This window comes from Sorghum bicolor, chromosome 5 (assembly GCF_000003195.3).
Source record: "Sorghum bicolor cultivar BTx623 chromosome 5, Sorghum_bicolor_NCBIv3, whole genome shotgun sequence".
Classification (NCBI taxonomy): domain Eukaryota; kingdom Viridiplantae; phylum Streptophyta; class Magnoliopsida; order Poales; family Poaceae; genus Sorghum; species Sorghum bicolor.
This window is the reverse complement of record NC_012874.2, coordinates 34,005,910-34,028,586: the sequence shown is the minus strand read 5'-3', so window position 1 is coordinate 34,028,586 and position 22,677 is coordinate 34,005,910.

Below are 22,677 nucleotides of genomic sequence, written 5' to 3'. Positions count from 1 at the left end.
ATGAGACCCTTGAGCAGGACCAGTTCACCCAAGGAGACGGGTGAGTAGCTAGACGTTGCGCATGCGACGTCAATCGACGCATCATCGAAGACGAAATGTGATGGCCGCCGCACTGCTCCTCAGGGTGATGCCCGAGCCATCAACCCTTGAGGGAAGGAGAGTACGCCAGGGACTCCTTGAGCAGGCAGTGGTGCAAAATGCGGAAAGCTCCGCATCTGTTGACGGTCGTTAACGTCAACTTTTATTAGAACTTTAAACCTGAAGGAGAACATGAGGGTTTAAACTGACAATTTCCCAACTTCTGCATATTTTGTATTTTCTAGGGTCTATTTCAGAAGAGCTGAAAAAGGAATTCAAGTGCATATTTTACCACAAAACTTATCCGCCACGAAAAATATCATAAACGGGATGTGGGAAGACTCTGGAAGACACTGGAAGAAACCGGGGGCCAGAGGCCGCCAGGTGGGGCTGGCCGGCCCCACCATGGCGCCGGCCGGCGCCCCCTGTTAGGGTTTCGGCCCAACTTCTGAAAGCTTCCTCCACCACCTCTGAGGAGTCATCTTGGCCCTTGGTTAAGTCGGTTTGATCCTACGGCGCACGTCGATCCCACTGGGCTAAAAATAAAGGGGCATACCCCCCTCCCTGGAGGCATCAAGTCATTTGGAGATCCATTCATCAAGAGCCTTCTCTAGTTCATCAGAGCCTCTCTAGTTCATAGTTTTAGCCTAGTTAGATTAGAAGTAGAAGGGTTCTAGTTCTTTAGCGGGATCCGAAGCCCCTAGTGTCTGTCTAGAGCGCGGAGTTCGGTATAGCTCTAGTACCTTTCTTTTATTGTATTCAATATTATGATTCAGTCAACATTGTTCTTAATCTCTTATATATTTTTAATTGCAATAGTCATTGTCTACTTTGATTATGTGTCTAGGATAGACGTGGTGTCTAGATATCTTGTTTATCTGCGAGGGTACCCTGACGTGTCGGGTCGTGTGGTAGTCCGTGCAGGTGACATCTGTGTTGGTTCCTCTGTACTCCACCCCCTGTACGTAGGACTAGCTTGGGCACGGTCACGAAGGAGGTGACGGTTGCGTGTGAAAACCCTCATTAGTTGATGCCTCTTTACATGTGATTATGATATAGGGTTGACTTAACAATGATTTCTAGATGTAATTGCACTAATTAGAGTTATTCATTGACGTAGTTATAGAATTACCTTAGTATTTCTTCCTGAGCTTATCCATTGCCTAGCTACTACTATGACTAGAAGAGCTCTAATATTTATCTATTTATGATGACTGATCATTATTTATCTTATATCTTTTATCAAGTGACTTATCTCTGTTATGAGTTGGATTCTAGTTAGGTTTTATCGTTCACATGAATAGTATACATTATAGTTATAAGTCATACATATAGACCTTCCCTTTGGATACGATATTTAAACCCCCCCCCCCCCCGAGTAAAATGTGACATTGCTATGATATCTGTGCGCTTGTGGATAATCTTACTTAAATCTTATTTAAAATTACTGCAGTTAATTTATACAAACAAGCATTTTTGGTGCCGTTGCCGAGGAAGCTAGCTAAGCAATTATGCAACATTGATAGACTTATACTCAATTATGTGATCGATATAACCATTAACCCCTAATCAAGCAGGATTACCCTTGTTTGTCTACTTTTATATCTTATGCAGGGTAATAAACAACCGGTTTATGACCTTCCGGCATGCCCCCACAAAATAAGAAGAAACATAACAAATCCAATGTTGGAGAAAGAGGTCGATGTCACAGGACTTTAATTCATATCTCATGTGACGGGAACAAAGATTTTGCATCACTCACAAATTCCAGAATGTGAGTAATGGTAAGTATGATCAAATAAAGGTGAGCAACTTTTGCTCATGGACTTCAACAATTATGAGTAGTTATCTTTTATATTCAACTGCATGTTTACATTAATCCATATATTCACACTATTTAGTTTAAAATTCCTGAGCCATAACTTGTTCCATTTCATATATTCATCTCATATGCATTATAAAAAAACTCACCAGGATCATGCTCTTTTATTTCTATCTGAACAAATCTCTATAATGCTTTCATGTCACCTTTGTTTGCTATAGTATATGTTTAGGTTTGGAGTAGTTTCATTTATCTCTTAAAATAAAGCATGGTGCCTAGTTTAGGAGTGTTGATCTTGCTCTCAAAGGCTTTTAATTAGACGTGGTTAAAATGCCTTCTTTAATCAAATTAGACGTGGTGTCTAGGTTGTCGGATTAACCCCTACAAGAAAATTTTGAATTAAATCTGGGAAAGTCAAGAGATAAGTTCACACCAGGGAAGAATCAAGGCATATGATAACTTTGCACAAAAAGTTCAACTTGTGAGTAGTAATATTTATCCATTTATCTTTTGTTACAAGTTATCTTTTCCTTGAACCATGATAGATTGCAACAACAACATAAAACACAATAGACACAATTTATGCTAAATAATCTTAAACCATATATCATCTTGATTAGCATAGGAGAAAAAAGTATGGACAACAAAACCCGTATTTCAATCTTGCTATTCCCTCGGGTATGTGTCCATTAATGTTTTGCAAGAAAGAACAACCTTTATATATTGGAGAAGAAGTTTTCAAGTGAACATTATTGCACCTCCAATAGACCCCAACTCATCAACCGCAAATTAATCAAAGAAGTCAGGAAAAGATTGATGAGTGAAGAGTATGTAATCTTCTATAGTTTCATTGAATGGTGAAAAGGTGAAGAGTACAAGGAAAGCCTTGCTCAACAAGACCAGGAGCTCTCACCAATAGATGAACCCGAACCCTCCTCTTCCAAGTAAGTTCGTCATCACTTACTTAGAAAGATGAAGCTATGAGGTACGTTTGTCCAAGCCTCATGCAACATGTAACTACAATTAACATCTCATACAATGTTGTTCATTTGTCTTGGACATTTCTACCCCATACTATGCTCAAACATAACTTGCTAATATATATATATATATATATATATATATATATATAAAATGCTCCTATGGTTCACCATACATATTCTTGGTTCTATGTGAATAAATACCTTTAGTCTTGCAAACTTCCATATTCTACTATAAGTATACTTTAGAATATTACTTAAAGATTATGAAAATCAAGCATACTTATATAAGAATTTATTTATACATATAGACTAACCCCTCCTACTTAAAAAATGTTTAAATCATATTAGGAGACAATTCATAGAATCAATTCAAGGTTAAGAGTATGCTTCAAAATAATATCCTTGCTTTAATCTTGATATATAAAAAATATTAATTAAATTAGTGAATCATTGAAAATATGAGCTACAAATTTATCTTTAACTCTTAGGGAAACACTACCTGTACTTTGATAAATAGTATATTCCTTCGGGTATGTGTTGTCCACTAACCCCTTGCAGAAAAGACATAATGAGAGAAGCACAAGGTCTGAAGAGTGAGAAAGGAGTACAACATAGGAGACAAGATGCTAATGAATAACCCATGATACAAGAAAAAAAAGAGAGAGACCATTGAAACTCATCATGCTCTAATGAAGGTAACACCTTAAGATAAGTGGTCATTAATTTCCTCTTGATCTTGGTATGCAATAAATGAAAATACAACCATGTTAGAGTTACAACTTAAATTGATCAACCTGATTAAACTCAACATGATTTGTTCTCTGAGTCTGTTCATAGCGCTGTTCTGGTAATCTCAGTCCTAACCGAGTAAGCTAGAAATACTTCGTCTATTATTCTTGATATATTATAAAGATGAATAGCCTTTCTCATGGTTAAGTAACTTTACTCTTTATCTCACAAGTTTAAATATCATATTTATACTTCTCGTCCTCTCACCCATGATAGAAATGAACAATTTGAAAAATATCAATCTTATTGTGCCCAAGGTTAGAGGATAAATAAATTTCTAGTTCTATTGGTATTTTCCCACGAACAGAGCCTATGCACTTGATCTCTACCTTGTCTTTATGAAGGTTTTCAACTAGTTATAATGATGCACATAAGATTGGCTTTGAGACGCCCACAACAGAAAGAAATGTGGCACCACTATTGGGAACCACTAGTAGAGGCACCACCTCAATCCTTACTGTCAAGAGTAACTCAAAGTACTTAATGAACCACTGCAAGGAGAAGTCCAGTTCGAAGGACTAAAAACATTAAACCCTCACCGTAAGGTAACATCGGTAGTTATCTATATCTACTTCCTTACATTGCATGAGTTAATTTCTCTTTAGTATGTTTACTTTTCTATATTGGCAATGCATAGAAATAACAAAAATAAATAGTATTGCATTAGGCTACATTCACGCATCTTAAAAAATATTAAGCTCCATGTGAAACCCTTGTAGTGTGAAAGATGTAGGAGTTCTCACTGTGGTGTCCTATAGAATAAAAATATATATCATGCATTTGCACTTTGTGCATATAAACCTATAAAATCCAAAAAATATTAACTGAGCATCCTGCTGCAATACTGCTGTTATAAAAATACTTTGAAACCACCACAACACCCAATCCTTCAAAAACGGTAATCATTAATGTTTTATCCTAATACCGTTCCACGAGTTTTGGTGTTTTGTGAGAGCTTTCTACAGGATGACTCCAAGAGCCAGCTTACCTAGGAATCTTTATCTTCATCACTTGAAGTACACCTTTCTAACATAGAGCTGACCCCTGTATGAATGAAGTTACTTCTTGGGTGATGAGATTGAAGTATTCTAGGCAACACTTGCTCTTATAAGCATGAGCTCCTCCATGAGGACCACTCAGCTTCAACGATCAACCATAAGCAAATATCTAGCTTGGAGGAGAACATCCCCTAGCTATCAACATAGTTAGAAGCATGGGAGAAAGAGAATAAAGTTGAAGAGCTGGAGCGAAAAGGGAGAAGCAAAAGAGACACAAACAAGATGGAAGAAGGCACGTGACACATCACCATGAAACAGGGAGTTGACGGAGGTTACCTCAGATGATGAACCCACAGAGTAAGTGTTCCATTCTATCTAAGTCCTGTTGGTAGACTTTAAATTTCATACCCAAGCCATAAGGTCAGAATGGTAGTTATCTAGTTAAGTTAGCATGCATTAGTAATTTTGCTTTAATACACCTAGTAGCATATTTATTTCTCTTAGCATATTAATACAAAATACAAACAAATATTTACTGATTTAGTTACTACTTCATAAATACCAAGCTCCATGTGAATAAACTTATGGTAACCCCTTAGGAATATTTACTGTGGTGGCATAAAAAATATAGCATTCATATTTAAATTCCTACATCGTAAATAGAAAATTCAAAAAAAAAGAGAAAAGTGAAATCATATTTAAATTAGACAACATTAAAACTAGCTCATAAAGGAGATCAATTACTCTTTGGCTGATCGCTAACCCATTAACAAATTCGAGCCTCGAGTTTTGGTTTCTCTTTATGGAGAGTATTTATGTAGGAATAACATCATAGTAAGGAGAGAGTCTATGAGTGGCACCCACCTGTCCATTACTGGTTAGCTCACTCTAAATGATATCTACACTAAGTATTTCAACCATCCAGCTTGAGGAGGAGCATCCTCTAGTTATCAGGTAATTATACCTAAGCGATTATCGAGTCTATATTGATGTGTCACGTTGTCCCGGTCTCCACGACGTAGGATGAACACCGATAACTAGCTGAAGAACAACCGGATAACTTGCTGCAAGCAGCGATAACTAGTGCAACCTGGCAAATAAAACTCGAAGCCAACCACCGTCTTTAACCGGCAACCTGAATCGAGGATTCACCCAACCACACTCTTCAGGAACCAACCAACACAGCCTACAATCAATCAAGGAATACCTTGAAGGTAGTAGGACCACCAATTGGGAGCGGATGAAGCCGCCATCTATGTAATACCGCGAGGAAATCACAAGAGCAAAGGGGTAGAGATCACTCTCTGGATTTGTTAGCACGCAGCTGAACAAAGGGGTTCTGTATTTCAATTATCAAAAGTCTTAGATTACAATGAGTCTTATGGGGTATTTATACTAGCAACAACCCTGCTAGATAGGTATGAAAACGAAATAGAGTTTCTGAGGGAATGCAATGTGAAAGGTCCTGTTGACACCGTTTTTGGGCACGTGTCTAGGATGGCAGGATAAGGTGGCAGTACGATGTTTACAAGGTAAGTTGCCGATGAGGATGGTTGCCGATGAAGGAAAAGTTGAACGTGACTAAGTCTACAGGCAGTGATATGACTGTGCCGATGGCTGGATAAGAAAGTCTGCCGATGACTATGGCAAAGGATCTGCCGATGATGCAAAAAGGGAGTCCGGAAGCTACCGGTCGTTGTATGGAGGAGTTTCAGTTTGTCACGGGGGATAGTTTTGTTATTTCCTTAATTATTTACATCGTTTTGTATACGGATTCCGTGTAGTTTGGAATTTGAATTCTAATCGTGTCTGGTTGTAGCTCTTTGAGCAGGGTATAAATATAGACCCTAGGGCCTTGTAATGAGATATCTATCAATCAATCAAACACACGTTTTTACTCATATTCCAACATCTACTTTTTCGACGACTTCGTCATACTTTTTCCTTTTTACTACGAGTTCTTAGGAATTCGTCGACTTAAGCTCGGCGTGTTCTCAAGTTCCGCGTGAATACCTCTTAGCCGTGACATCCGGGCGCATCGCTGTTGTCAGGACTAAAGTATTCGAGTTACCACCTTTGCCGATAGTAAGGTTAAATCGGCTGGCACGCCTTAACGTTTGAATCGGGTATTAGCCCTTTGTGTTTGCAGATCAGTTTTGCATCAACACATCTTTTGGCACGCCCGGTGGGACCAGATTCAAGATCAAGATCAACATGTCGATCTCTGACCTCGATCAGGAGAACGTCATCCCCGTGACGGAGGCCAATCTCAAGGATGAGCAGAAGCAAGCCATTGCCCAAGCCATGGAAGAGTTCAAGCAGCAATGCCTGAGGTCTTTCAGCATAAACAGGAGCGGCGAAGTGGTCCAGAAAGATGCACTGCCAGCACCACGGCAGGTTACCTTCGACGCCAATCCTGGCAAGCTTCAAGATATGGTTGACAATGCTATCAACCGAGCTTTGATGAACCAAGCCGGTGTGCTGTCTAATACGGTTTTCAATGCCGTGGCAAGAACTTTCAAGGAAGGACAAATCCCACCATATTATGTGGGCCCCTCTCATCATCAGCCCACGGCACCAGAAGTCACGGCTCCATCGGCTGCTTTGACGGCTGCAAGTGCACAATCTGCCGTCCCTCCAAGTACATCGGGAGCTTCTGGTGCTCTATCTGTGCCGATGACAACTAACCCGCAGACTTCAGGTGGGCAGAATAAGCTGACTACAGATATGTTGGCATCGGCAATGTCAGGGTTGACTCTTCCTCCCAACTGGTGGGGTTATGGTATGCCTCCAGAATTGACGCCAGGTACATCGCAGATAACCGACATGAGGGGCAAGACTCCTATGACATCGGCGCCTCCCAATGTGCCGTTGAACCAGAGTCCCCGGTATACCACAACCACTACTGCAAGGCCTCACACTGGAAATCCTCAAGATTCAACGTTCCAGATGCCTAATGCATCGGCAGAATCAATGCTGATGCAACAGAGGTCTATGGCACAGTCGGGGTATGTCAATTCAATGATGATACCCAATTACCAGTCATCGGCAGCGCCTATGCCGATGAACGCTAATAATGGATGGCTTGGACAACAAGTCTTTCCACAATCGCCCCAGCAGAGTTACCAGACTACAGGGTTCCAGCAAGGACAGGTCTATCCCGGGTTCCAAGGTCAGGGGATTCCCAACCAGCCAATAAATTTCGGACAGCAACTCGGGGGACAACAACTCGGAGGGCAGCAAATCGGTGGACAGCAGCTTGGTGGTCCGCAGATTGGAGGGCAGGTGATCAATCCGATATTCCGTGCAGATCACGTCCCGAACAGACACATGGAGGTTCGCCACCAAGCACCAGAACCGCAACCGCCCCATCGGCAGGATGCCGATGCGTATTGGGCCGATAAGATCGCTGAAGTAATGAGGGAACAATTTGGGATAAAACCCAAAGTCAATACTTACTCTTATCGGACACTGTATCCTCCCGCATATGATTTGATCCCGCTTCCACATCGGTACAAGGTACCGGATTTTACCTAGTTTTTCGAACAGGACGACACGTCAACCATGGAGCATGTCAACAGGTCCATCATTCAATGTGGAGAGGCTGGTAACAGGGACGAATTGAGGGTTTGTCTATTGTCATCATCATTGTCTGGATCGGCCTTTACTTGGTTCATATCATTACCTCCCAACTCAGTAATTACTTGGGCCGATCTGGAGAAACAATTCCACAAATACTTCTTTTCGGGGGTTCATGAGAAGAAGATCACCGACTTGGTCAAGTTGAGGCAACGTAATGATGAGTCGGTTGAGGGTTTTGTGCAGAGGATACGAGAGGTCAAGAATAAATGCTATAGCTTGGTTCTGGATGATCGGCAGCTAGCCGATTTGGCTTTCCAGGGTTTGTTGCCACATATCAGGGATAAGTATGCCTCTCAGGAGTTCGAAAGTTTAAGTCATTTGGTGCAGAGGATTTCTGATCAAGACATCAAGCCTTTCGAGCCCAACAGAGCATGGAACAAGAAGGTGTCATTTGTTGATGAGGCAACAAGCTCAGATTCCGATGAGGAACCAGTCATCGGCTTGGCAGAATGGGTAAAAAACAAGAAGCCGATGTCTTGCCCTTTTGGGTAGAAGGAACCAGAGAAGTTTGTTTTTGACACCGCTAAAGCCGATAGGATATTTGACTTTCTACTTCAGGAAGGTCAGATCAAACTGTCACCTAATCATGTGATCCCATCGGCAGAGGAGTTAAAGAGGATGAGATATTGCAAGTGGCATAATGCAACCTCCCATGATACCAATGAGTGCAAAGTATTCAGACAGCAGCTGCAATCGGCTATAGAGTCTGGGAGAATCAAGTTTGACAGTTCCAAGGCCCAGAAGCCGATGAAGATAGACCAACATCCTTTCCCGACAAACATGTTGGATGCTAAGGGGAAGGCTAAGGTCTTAACATCAGAAACAGCTGAGAAGAGTGCATCGGTAGATCCTCAGCATCAAGTTACTACTGCCGATGCAAGAAGTAAGGGCTTGGTTCAGGAAGGAACCAGCTCAGGAAGGCCTCCTCGGTCCGGTATCGTTATAACTCATAGAAGGCCTCGAGAAAATTGGCAACAACGAGAGGATCGGTATCGGCGCCAGCAAGAAGATTATCGACGGGAAGAAGAAAGACGCCGACAGGAGTGGAATCGGCACAGAGATCATTGGAATTGTCCGTTCTTCATCCATTGTTGGGAAGAAAATATCAAGCTACCTACTGTCAGAGACTGCCCTGAGTGCAACGGTTATGATCGGTACGATAGGACCGATCGGCGTTATCATGATGATGATCGACGATTTGATGGGCCAATCAGAGGAAGGGCGTCAGTTCGTGATCGGCTGGGGGGCAGGCTTAGCGTGCACGATAGGCTTGGTGACCGTGTCCAGTATTTTCCCAGGAACCAGGAAGAGCTCGAAGAGATGGCTAATGCGCGCGTTCCCGATGAGTTCATATTTTGCAGAGATGCTAACACGCATCGTATGGAGTCAAGGGAGAACCGACGCCCGGCAGCAAGGCAAAAGCCGCTTCCTCCATGGTGTCCTGAAGGATTAACCAAGACACAGAAAAGGAGATTGCAACGTGAAAGGCAAGAGGAGCTAAGCAAGGGCGAGAACTCTAGAAGTCAGCAGCCATCAGACACTAAGAGGGAAGGATCATCGGCGGGAATCAACATGGTCTTTATGTTGCCGATGGAGTTTCTTGCACCATCCGGTGATGATGAGTTGGAATTCTCTGAACAGATAGCTCAGCTGGCTCTGGATCCGATGACGGCTATCTTTGAGAAACCTGCCGATGATGAGAGACAGCATCTCAAAGCTCTGTTCGTCAAAGGAAGGGTTGATGGGCAGCCGATGACCAAGATTCTAGTTGATGGTGGAGCTGCTATTAATATTATGCCGTATGCAGTATATCGGAAGATTGGGAAAGGGGATCAGGATTTGACCAAGACCGATATGATGCTCAAAGACTTTGAAGGAAACGTGTCTCCGGTCAAGGGGGCAATATGTGTGGAGTTGACCATCAGCAGTAAAACCTTGCCGACAACTTTCTTCGTGATCAGTGGAAAGGGTGCTTACAACTTATTGTTGGGAAGAGATTGGATTCATGCTAATTGTTGCATTCCATCTACAATGCACCAATGCTTGGTTCAGTGGGTAGGTGACAAGATTGAGATTGTCCCGGGAGATTCCTCTTATGTCATTGCATCGGCAGAAGCGGATACTTATGAGCGGACCAGGTGCATTTCAGGAGAAGTTTGGGAGAAAGATTTTCTCAAAGTTGCCAATTACGAGATTCCACCGATCCAAGCAGTCAGTTCTGACGACGGTTTTTAATGGATTGATTCGCCGATAATGGAAAATTAGGCCAGGGATTCACATCGGCCGATGATTTGGTAGAAGTAGATATAGGTAGTGGTGACAAACCTAGGCCTACTTTTATTAGTGCTAAATTAGATCCTGAGTGTAAGCAACAATTGACCAGTTTGTTAAAGGAATATAAAGATTGCTTTGCCTGGGATTATACCGAGATGCCTGGTTTAGACCGATCAATTGTTGAACATCGGTTACCCATCAAGTCTGGATTTTGGCCACATCAGCAACCAGCTCGCCGATGTAATCCTAACATTCTACCTGATATTAAGGCCGAAATCACCAAACTTATTGAAGCTAAGTTTATTCGGCAGTGTCGGTATGCCGAATGGATTTCCAATGTTGTTCCGGTTTACAAGAAGAACGGGAAGCTTCGAGTGTGCATTGATTTCAGGAATCTCAATAAAGCTACGCCGATGGATGGATACCCAATGCCTGTCGCCGATCTGCTGGTTGTTGCTGCGGCTGGTCATCGGGTCATCAGCTTTATGGATGGTAATGCAGGATACAATCAAATATTTATGGCAGAGGAGGATATTCCAAAAACCGCATTCAGGTGTCCTGGTCATGTTGGGTTATTTGAATGGATAGTCATGACCTTTGGGTTGAAAAATGCTGGTGCTACTTATCAAAGGGCTATGAATTTTATATTTCATGAATTCATCGCAAACTCGTAGAGATTTATATTGATGATGTGGTGGTCAAGTCTGGAGATTTCTCAAAGCATCTTGCCGATTTACAAAAAGTGTTAGAGTGCACAAGGAAGCATGGATTAAAGATGAATCCCAACAAGTGTGCATTTGGTGTATCGGCAGGGCAGTTTCTTGGTTTCATGGTACATCAAAGGGGTATTGAAATTAGTCGAAGATCCATTGATGCCATCAATAAAATAGTGGCCCCTACCAACAAGACAGAGCTCCAGTCCTTGATCGGCAAGGTAAACTTTATCAGGAGATTTATATCTAATCTGTCTGGTAAGATTCGTACTTTCAGTCCTCTTCTTAAATTGAAAGCTGATCAAGAATTTATTTGGGGAGAAGAACAGCAGTTGGCTCTGGATGAAATAAAGAAATATCTAGTAAATCCTCCAGTTCTAGTTCCACCTCAACAAGGAAAGCCCTTCAGATTGTATTTGTCTGCCGATGGATCGGTTATCGGTTCAGCTTTGGTTCAAGAATTTGAAGGGAAAGAAAGGGTAATTTACTACTTGAGTAGGAGGTTGATTGATGCTGAAACCAGGTATTCGGCTATTGAGAAACTATGCCTATGCTTATATTTTTCATGTATCAAGCTGAGACATTACCTGTTATCGACCGAATGCACTGTTGTTTGCAAAGATGACGTGGTCCGGTACATGCTATCTATGCCGATTATGAGTGGTAGGATCGGTAAATGGATTTTAGCGCTGTCGGAGTTCGATTTGCGTTACGAATCGGCCAAGGCAGTCAAAGGGCAGATTATGGCCGATTTTGTGACTCAGCATTGCGGTGTGGTGGAAACCTTGGAAATTGTACCCTGGACACTCTTCTTAGATGGATCTACCTGTGACCGGGGGCAGGAATCGGCATTGTATTAGTTTCCCCTAAGGGGAGGAAGTATGAGTTTCCCTTGCCGATTGTTGCCACAGCAACAACTAATCAGGCTGAGTATCAGGCTCTGATCAAGGGATTGGAGTTGTTAAGGGAAGTTCGTGCTGATGCTGTTGAAATCTTCGGGGATTCTATGTTGGTTATAAATCAATTGGCCGGGAGCTATGAATGCCGAAGTGAAGTTCTCATAACTTATTTCGAGAGAAGTATGCAACTATTAAAGGAATTCAAGGATTTCCGATTAGAGCATGTTCCCCGATTGCATAATGAAGACGCTAATCGGTTAGCTCAGCATGCCTCGGGATATCAGCCAATGATTAATGCAATATCGGCAATCGGTGCCGATGATTGGAGGAAAGAAAATACTGATTATCTAAAGATCCATCCAAAAAAGTTGAAAGACGGGTTCGATTTCAAGCAACCAAGTATGTGCTTCTTGAAGATGAATTGTATTATCGAACTATCGACGGAATTCTTCTCCAATGCTTGGGTGATGATGAAGCTAGAAGTTTGATGGGGGAAATCCATGAAGGAGTGTGTGGAGCGCATCAGTCAGCTTTTAAGATGAAGTGGATGATTCGAAGGAATGGATATTTTTGGCCGACCATACTTGAGGATTGTTTTAAATATTTCAAGGGATGTCAAGGTTGTCCAAAGTTTTGTAATATCCAGAGAGCACCCGCATCGGCTATGAATCCTATAATAAAGCCTTGGCCGTTCCGGGGATGGGCCATCGATCTGATCGGCCAGATTTATCCACCATCTAGCAAAGGGCATAAGTTCATTCTAGTTGCCACTGATTATTTCACTAAGTGGGTTGAAGCTATTCCTTTGAAGAAAGTCACATCGGCCAATATGATTGATTTTGTGAAGGAGCATATTATTTACCGATTTGGGATTCCCCAAACGATTACTACCGATCAGGGCACCATGTTCACATCGGGGGAGTTCGATGAATTCGCAGTCGGTATGGGGATTAAAGTGTTGAATTCTTCTCCTTATTATGCTCAAGCCAATGGGCAGGCCGAAGCGTCTAACAAAGGAATTATCAAGCTTATTAAACGAAAGATTGAAGAAAATCCTAAGCGGTGGCATACATTATTAAATGAAGCATTGTGGTCTTATCGGATGGCTTGTCATGGATCAACCAAGGTATCACCCTATCAATTGGTGTATGGACATGATGCGGTGTTGCCTTGGGAAATTAAGGCTGGATCTAGGCGATTATCTTTTCAAGATCAATTAACTGCCGACGATTATGCCACTTTAATGACCGATGAATTGGATGATCTAGCAGGGCATCGGTTAAAAGCTTTAATGAGTATAGAAGAAAATAAGAAGAGAGTTGCTAGATGGTATGATAAGAAAGTGAAGGCTAAAGAGTTTGCCGATGGGGATTTGGTATGGAAATTGATTCTACCAATTGGGACTAAAGGTTCGAAGTTTGGAAAGTGGTCTCCTAATTGGGAGGGTCCTTATCGGATAAGTCGATCGGCTCCTGGTAATGCCTACATTCTAGAAACCCTCGAAGGAGTTGAATTTCCTAGAGCATTAAACGGCAAATATTTAAAGAAGTACTACCCCAGTATATGGGTCGATGCATAGAAGTTTAGGTGCCGATAACACTCCTATCGGCTGGATCCAAATGTTTGGGGACAAGACTTGGTGTTTCAAAAGTTTAGGTGCCGATAACAGTCCTATCGGCTAGACTAAAAGCTGAGGAAGCAGGAAAGCACGGATATAAAGCCAATGGAAACTCTATGAATTAAGCAGCGCCTGGATTGCCGATATAGCGCGTAGCCGAATTTGGTTGGCTGCTTCTATTTCCTTGATGTCATCATCGGCAGAACCTTCTATCGGCTTCAGCTTCTTCTTCAGTTGAAGTGCCTTGCGACCATGAGCATTTCGCTCGTGCTCAAGAAGCCTGATGGTCTCTGGCAATTGGCTCTCTTCCTGTTGGGCTTGGGATAGGGCGTTCTCCACTTCCTTGAGTTCCGCCAACAGGGATTCTCTTCTTGCCGACAGATCGGATATTTTCTTCTTCAGCGCGTCTCCAGAAGATCTCAGGATACCGATGTTCTTGTGCTTCTCATCAGTCAAGAGCTTCTCTTTCCTCATTTCATCGGAGAGTTGGGTCTGAGCGGCTCTATCGGCAAGACGCCGAGAAGCTCTCTGGTACTGTAGCTGGCGACTCTCCAGATGAGCGGCTTGGAACAGGATTTCTTCGACATCGGCTGGGATTTGGCCTCTGAGAGTTCTGAACAGGGTCTTGGTAGGGTCGGAGTCATCAACCAATTGTGCTGTGTCCTGGTGAAGGAGAGCTGACAATTCTTCCAGCCTGACCCTGATCTCTGCCGATGTAATGCCGACTGCCTGAGAAGAGCTTGCTTCTTCACCTTCTTCTTCAAAGAGATCAATGGCGAAGGAGAACAGGCTGTCGGGAGAATCTTGTTCCTGGGAGGGAAAGCAAGGTTAGCTCATATTCAGAGAATCGGTAAATAATGCTAACGGTAAACAGTGACTTACTTGCTTCAAGGCGATTTCTTGTCTTTGACTGAGAAGTGCTGACGGAGCTGCAGGCTGATCGGCCAAAGATGCCGATGGAACTACAGGTTGATCGGCTGAGGTTGCCGATGGAACGATATCAACTGAAAGAGGATAAGAGGAGTTATGAGACTAAATGAGAATAAGTTCATCGGCAGCGGTATTGTTAAAGTATGTTACCTGGAGGTGGAACAACGGTTGTTTGAATCGGGAGAACCGCCGATGGTGTAATTGGACCCTCCAGACCAGTTGTTTGTCCACCCACATCAGCTGATGTACCTTCTGTTTGAGATCCTTTCTGCTGGGGTTCTTCTATCTGTGGTGCTTCCTGCATAGGTTGGGGAGACGGTGCTTGCTGTGGCTGGGCTTCTGGAGAAGAAGGAGAAGACTCCACCGGAATTGGAGACACCGGAGGAGGAGGGGGAGTTGCTACCTTCTGGCGCTTTGTTCCAGTCTTAACACCTGTGGTGCCTTTTCTCTTTGGTTGGCTAGACTGGGGGGCATCGGCACTTTCACGCCTGGCTTTCGCCGATACGCCGGTTTGCTGCAATAACGAACAAGAGTTTATAAGCATAATATAGCCGATATAAAGATAGTCAGCATAAAGGAAAAGATTTGACAAATTGCCTTGAAAGCCCGCGCCAGAGTGGGAGCAGCTACCGTTGGTGATGTCTGGGTTCTCCTAGTGGTGACTTTCCTGAGATGCACACCCCGATGCACGATGGAAGCCAGGGTAGGAGCATTGTGGCCGATGGAGGAAATCGGGCCTGATGGAAACAAGTCGATCGGCTTGCCGCTCCTGCTAACCGATGGGGGGATGTTGTCAACCTGCGAAAGGAATACAAGGGTAAGCTATCGATGGAAATAGTATTGAGAAAATGTAGCATCGGTTTGAGTTACTTACAGTGTCATCGGGAACTTCGTATTCGGAGTCGATCATGCCGGGGTATGAAAGGGCCGATCTGCAGAATAGATGCTCTTTCCACTCTACCCACCATAACTTGTATGCCTGAGTGATAAAAGCAGCCGGAACCCATTCTGACAGATCTACATCTGTATTGGCGTTTGGTGGTAGTTGGGCTACTCGAATCCACTCAAGAAGGTTGTTGATGGTTTCTCTGGGTTTTATCACATCGGCATAAGGGAGTGCAATCGGCAACTGGCCGAAAGCTAACTGGCGAGCTAATGCCGATGGATTGTAAAATTCATAAGTCTGAGGAGAGGTTTTTGTGCTACCAAAGAAATTCACTGGAATGATTCTGGGAGTCACAATTGCCATCATCGCCTCATTGTCCCTGTCGAGAGCTTCATCAAATGGATTGAAGGACAGAGGGAGCATGCTATCTGGGTCATCATAAGCCAACCAAGGTCGTTCGTCTCTGGCCAAACCCTCATACAGAACCTGGAAGAATCGGCCGATCTGATCCGGATTACTCCCTAAACTAGGTAGAACGATGACAGCTTCGCCAAAGTTCAAGGGGGCACGCGTTGCCGATTCCTCTTCACCCAACACATGGTTTTCGGCTATATCTCTTGGGAAGTGCTGTGTGAACAAGTTGAAATCAAGGCGCTTATGCAGGTGCAGATTGAGCCACATATCAATAAACCACCAGGGGCCTCCCAGGTTGCCGATGGACTGGCCAAGCAGGAGTTTCTGGGCTACCTGATGGAGAAGGTGGTAAACAGCGCCAAGCAAGTATCGGCCGAGAGAAAATTGGCCACCGTTAGCCAGTCTCTCCGCTGCCGATAGATAAACGGAAGTTGGTCCTGCCGATCGACCACAGAATACAAACTTGTCCAGCCACATGTTCAGAAAGGTGGTTTGTTCCTTTATGGTGACAGATCCTTTCCCACGGTACTTCTGAATGTACCCTGACCAACCGCCGATAGCGCGAGTCTCCACTTTGGCACTAGGGGTAGTATCAAAAAAGTGGGTGCTATCGGCAGAAGATATATCTAGACCAGTAAGCATGGCTACATCGGCAAGGGTAGGAGAAGCAGGGCCGTGGCCAAAGGCGAAAGCATTGAGGGTGTCTGACCAAAAGTAGGATGCAACTATCAGCAATGACTCGTTCCTATGCATATCGGCAATGGACAATCTAATGCATTGGGCTAGCTTCCTTTCGCCCCACTGGACTTCATAAGAATTGCTGACTCTCAAGAACCAGTCTTTCCACCCTACGGTAGGGCTAGGCCAAGAACGGAAGGTATCTTTCCACAAATCTAAAGACAAATTTTCAGTTCTGAAGGGGATCCTGTTGGTTTCTGCATTAATAAGGTCGGTTGGATCTGGATCTCCTAGAGGACCGAGACATTGGAGGTGTGGTTGATCAGTGGGGATGAAAATTTTATTGGACAATTCCTAGTGATTTTTGGGATAAAAAGAAATACAAAGAGAAAAGAAAAGGAAGATATTCAGTAAAATGAATTGCGAGTGAACAGGGATATGAAGAAAAATACAGGAGACGGGGTGGAGATTTGACCTCAGGAACGACGAAGCCGACGGCCATCTTGCTGCGAAGGAAGCGTTTGAAGGCGCCGGAGTTGATGAGGAGGAGTACTTGTTGGAGGTCTTGGGAGCTTCGGATGGCGCCGCCGCTGGAAAAGTAAACTTGGGTGGTGGAATGATGTGATAGGGAAGGAGTACCCGAGAAGGAACTATTTATAGGACGAAATGGGCAAGGGCAAATCTGACTTTTCTCTTTGCCGCTTCCGAGAAATCCGAGGGTACTCAGGAAGATATGGTAACTGTTCGCACGATAATCTAGGGATTGTGCAGGTGATTTGATGGGAGGCGGTCATTATCTGAAGATATTTTACTGTGCAAGATCTCCTGGTCGGTCCATCGGCAGCATTCTATAACGGTCATATTGCCGATGGGCGGATAGAGGGGAAGTAATCGTTTGTGCGAATATCCTGGTCAGAACATCGGCAAATCTTTGTAACGGTATTATTGCCGATGTACGGCTGAGAAGAAATGCCCGTTTAAGAAGCTGGGGATTTCGAGGAATCTACGGAGGAATAGGATCAGAGTTGTTCAGATTGAGGTTGTCGGTTACCAGATTAGGAGCATTAATTGCGGGAAAAGGCATCATTACTGCAGAGAATTTCGAAGCATTAATAGTTTTATACTCCGAAACTGGGGGGCATGTGTTGACACCGTTTTTGGGCACGTGTCTAGGATGGCAGGATAAGGTGGCAGTACGATGTTTACAAGGTAAGTTGCCGATGAGGATGGTTGCCGATGAAGGAAAAGTTGAACGTGACTAAGTCTACAGGCAGTGATATGACTGTGCCGATGGCTGGATAAGAAAGTCTGCCGATGACTATGGCAAAGGATCTGCCGATGATGCAAAAAGGGAGTCCGGAAGCTGCCGGTCGTTGTATGGAGGAGTTTCAGTTTGTCACGGGGGATAGTTTTGTTATTTCCTTAATTATTTACATCGTTTTGTATACGGATTCCGTGTAGTTTGGAATTCGAATTCTAATCGTCTGGTTGTAGCTCTTTGAGCAGGGTATAAATATAGACCCTAGGGCCTTGTAATGAGATATCTATCAATCAATCAAACACACGTTTTTACTCATATTCCAACATCTACTTTTTCGACGACTTCGTCATACTTTTTCCTTTTTACTACGAGTTCTTAGGAATTCGTCGACTTAAGCTCGGCGTGTTCTCAAGTTCCGCGTGAATACCTCTTAGCCGTGACATCCGGGCGCATCGCTGTTGTCAGGACTAAAGTATTCGAGTTACCACCTTTGCCGATAGTAAGGTTAAATCGGCTGGCACGCCTTAACGTTTGAATCGGGTATTAGCCCTTTGTGTTTGCAGATCAGTTTTGCATCAACAGGTCCCCTCGAAATGGATTCCCGAAGTGGCTTTGCGTGACTGTTGGCCTCCAGAGCAGTTTCCAATAAACTGACCATAACTTTTTATTGGAAGTCGAAATGATGAACTGTTTCTTGGGTGTGAAACTAGACTCAAAGGGCTTTCCAGCAATGTATGCCAACCAACACGAAACATTGTAGATTGGTACAGTTTTACTTGGCAAGTTGTACCAACATTCTGTCACGACAGACTGTTGACCTTCTGAGCAGTCTGTACTAATTCTTGTCTGCAGGCAATATGGAGTATCCAAACTGGTCGCCACTAGAATCAATGGAAAGTAGACTCGTCAAGCTTTCCAACAAGTGCTCATGTACCTTACAACTCACCTCTCTAACCACCAAAGCTCTTATGAATTCTTCTGCTGTAGATTACAAGGAAAACAAATGTGTGGTGCCAACTGAAAATGATGGCGAGGCGAATACAAGAACAGAGAGTACCGATTATGATGGTTTTTATGTGGAGCTTGGTGGGGAGTAATACAAAAGGAATGTAATCTGAATTCTAGTTGTTGTAAAGTTAAGTAACGATCCAAACTAGAAGTTCTCTGCCTAGTGCTGATCAAAAGATTTGAAGTGTATAAATAGATCACACACACGCAAAGAAATTTCAGATTTGATGCAAACAAGGAGTATGATTGGGATGCAAGTGTTGCAATCAGACCCAACCAAAGTTTTGCACCAAACAAAGATAGCAAACTGCCTGCAGAACTTGATATGAAACTTTCAGCACTTGTGCACGTAAACCAACTAATCTTTCAGACTTTCTCTCTGAACCTTTCTCAACTTTTTTTTTCACTTCACTTTTTTTTGCACTTTCTTTTCTTCTTTTTTGACACACTTTTTTTTTATATAGAACTAAACACAGGATCAGATTGACACTTGCACAACTAAAGACTGAAATAAAACAACTACCAGAAGCTAGATAGGATCAAAGTTAACACAAAGGATGATATAGGCTATAGAGATTTTTTTGTGGGGACTTTTAGATATAAAAGAGGCACAAAGAACACGCGAAGGATAAATGATCAGCAACTAAAACAAAGACTCTAATGGACTGCGACTTAACCAAACTCACTAAAATAACAGATTGAAAGAAAGGTCTAAGCAATATATTTTTCTGGCTTTTTGGTGGATAGGACCAAGCAAAAATATATATGTAGCTAGGGATAAAATTCCTACCGTGGTAACAAAAGCTTTGATACCAGATGAAGCGTCACGTTATCCTGATCTTCACGACATAGGATGCACACCGATAACTAGCTGAAGAACAGCCGAATAACTTGCTGCAAGCAGCGATAACTAGTGCAACCTGTTAAATAAAACTCGAAGCCAACCACCGTCTTTAACCGGCAACCTGAATCGAGGATTCGCCCAACCACACTCTCAAGAAACCAACCAACATAGCCTACAATCAATCAAGGAATACCTTGAAGGGAGTAGGAGCACCAATTGGGAGCAGATGGCGCCGCCACCTATGTAATCCCGCGAGGAAATCACAAGAGCAAAGGGGTAGAGATCACTCTCTGGATTTGTTAGCACACAGCTGAACAAAGGGGTTCTGTATTTCAATTATCAAAAGTCTTAGATTACAATGAGTCTTAGCGGGTATTTATACTAGCAACAGCCCTGCTAGATAGGTATGAAAACGAAATAGAGTTTCTGAGGGAAGGCAATATGAAAGTTCTCCTCGAAATGGATTCCCGAAGTGGCTTTGCGTGACTGTTAGCCTCCAGAGCAGTTTCCAATAAACTGACCATAACTTTTTATTGGGAAGTCCAAATGATGAACCGTTTCTTGCGTGTGAAACTAGACTCAAAGGGCTTTCCAGCAATGTATGCCAACTAGCATGAAACATTGTAGATTGGTACAGTTTTACTTGGCAAGTTGTACCAACATTCTGTCACTAATCTCCTATTTGAACATCCGAAAAACAATTCCCCCTCATAATATTGTAAAGTGCAAAGAAATTCAAGGGTGAGAAGACTAGAACCCAACTCAGTTATGTTCCAAAAATTTGTCCAACCTAACATCTGGAAAATTAAGTCAAATTCAATATCCATACCTGTTTCTTGTAGCAAGATTGGATCAAGAGTAGGGGTGTGGATGAAATCTTTGTTCTTCAGCTGCTGGTAAACTTCCTTCTCCCTGCGGGTCTTTAGTCCAAGGTCTCCTATCTTGAAAAGGACCTTGACTTGCTGATCAGATGAAGATGACGGAGCTTGTGTGGTTGTCGGGTCGACGCTCATCTCTGATGGGTGCGAGGAGTGTCGAGATGAACTCCTTGTACCTATGTTCTTGAGAGCCTTCCCTGCGTTCTTCACCTTCTTGAACATCCTGTAAACAAAAGTTGGCAAAAACACAACTAGTGGAAAATGTGAGAGAAAATGTTAGTGGTCAGCTGTCCGGAATGTCAGTAGTCCAGGGGTTATTCGTTCAAGACAAGTTTTTATTTTGGCAGAACCTCCCCTTAAACAACTTTTACTTCCGCTTTGGACAGCGGTATCACTACTCACTAGGTGAAACTCACTCTCTCACTCAAAAACTACCAAATTCTTTCCCACTCTTCTCTTCCTCTCTACTCTCTTCTTACTTCACTACAAGAGCTCCTTCTCTGGAAACTGAAACTTGCGTGGTTTTCTGGAATGCTTGTGTGAAGAAGATGGAGGCAGGAGGTGGCAATTTATAGGAGGAAGGAAGGGCAGGGCGGGCGCCCTCTATAGGTGGGCCGACGCCCACTTTTGGTGCCCATCCTGGCTACTTTTTCTCCACTCCCTTCTTTGCTTAACTCTTACGCAAAATAATAGATCATGGGTGGTGGTTGGTCGGTGGAAAAGTGCTGGTGAGTGGAGTTATGTTGGTGGATCAAATAATGTGATGGGATGTATGTGAGGTGTGTGTATGACATGTGGGACCCAAGGAGTGTGGGTCATGCTTCTAGAAGGTTGCTATAATTAAATATAATGCAGAAGAAATCTATGAGAATTGAAACTTATTTGAAATGATAATGAAAAATATTTTTGTGCCTCCACAATAATTAATAAAATATGGGTTGTTACACACCATAAATATTATTTATATGGGACTTTTTATTATTATAATAATGCTATGAATAAATATGACTAATGCAAGAATTAAATATGTAAGTATTAATGATGCGGATAAATACCAATTTACCTTCCAGTGAGGGTTTGGGATTTTTAGGTCCCCCAAGCTGGACCTCCAAATATTTTAATCTTCTGAATTACCTTCCTCCGAAGATGGTGTCTCCAATGGTTCTTCATGAACTTCCTTCACTGTAGGGTCTCTCTCTGGTCTGGGTTTGAATGTGAAGTGTTCTTCTTTTCCGTTTATGTTGAACTTGATTTCTCCTTTCCCGACATCGATGTGGGCATTGGCGGTGCTCAGAAATGGCCTTCCAAGGATAATGGACACTTTTGAGTCAGGACTCATGTCCAGTACCACGAAGTCTACTGGCACAAGGAAATCTCTGATCTTGACTGGAATGTTTTCGGCGATGCCCAACGGGCGATGCCACATTGATGTTGGTTCTAGGGTCGTATGCTCAAGCTTCTCGTAGACTGATGCTGGCATCACACTGACACTTGCTCCGAGATCACAAAGTGCATTGTTGAAGTGTTGGTTTCTGATCGAGCAATCAATAGTGGGGCATCCTGGATCCTTCTTCTTCCTTGGTGGTATATTGAGGATGGCCGCACTACATTCTTCTTTCAGCTTGATAACCTTAGTGGTGGGCAGTGGTCTCTTCTTGTTAAGAATATCTCTGATGTACTTTGCATATGTGGGTACCTGTATGGCATCAAGTAGAGGTATGTTGACATATAATTTCTAAATGACCTCTACAAACTTACCAAACTGCTCATCCAACTGCAGTCCTCTGTTTCTTCTAGGAAATGGCAAATAGTTGGTGTCGTAAAAATCTTTCCTCATTTCTCTAGTTCTTGGTGGTTGCAGCAGATCTTCTGCTTTAACTGGGCTTTCTTCTTCTATCACTGCTGGTTCCACTGGTGCTGATGTTCTTTGTTTCTCTTTTGGGTATGGGGGATCTCTGGTGG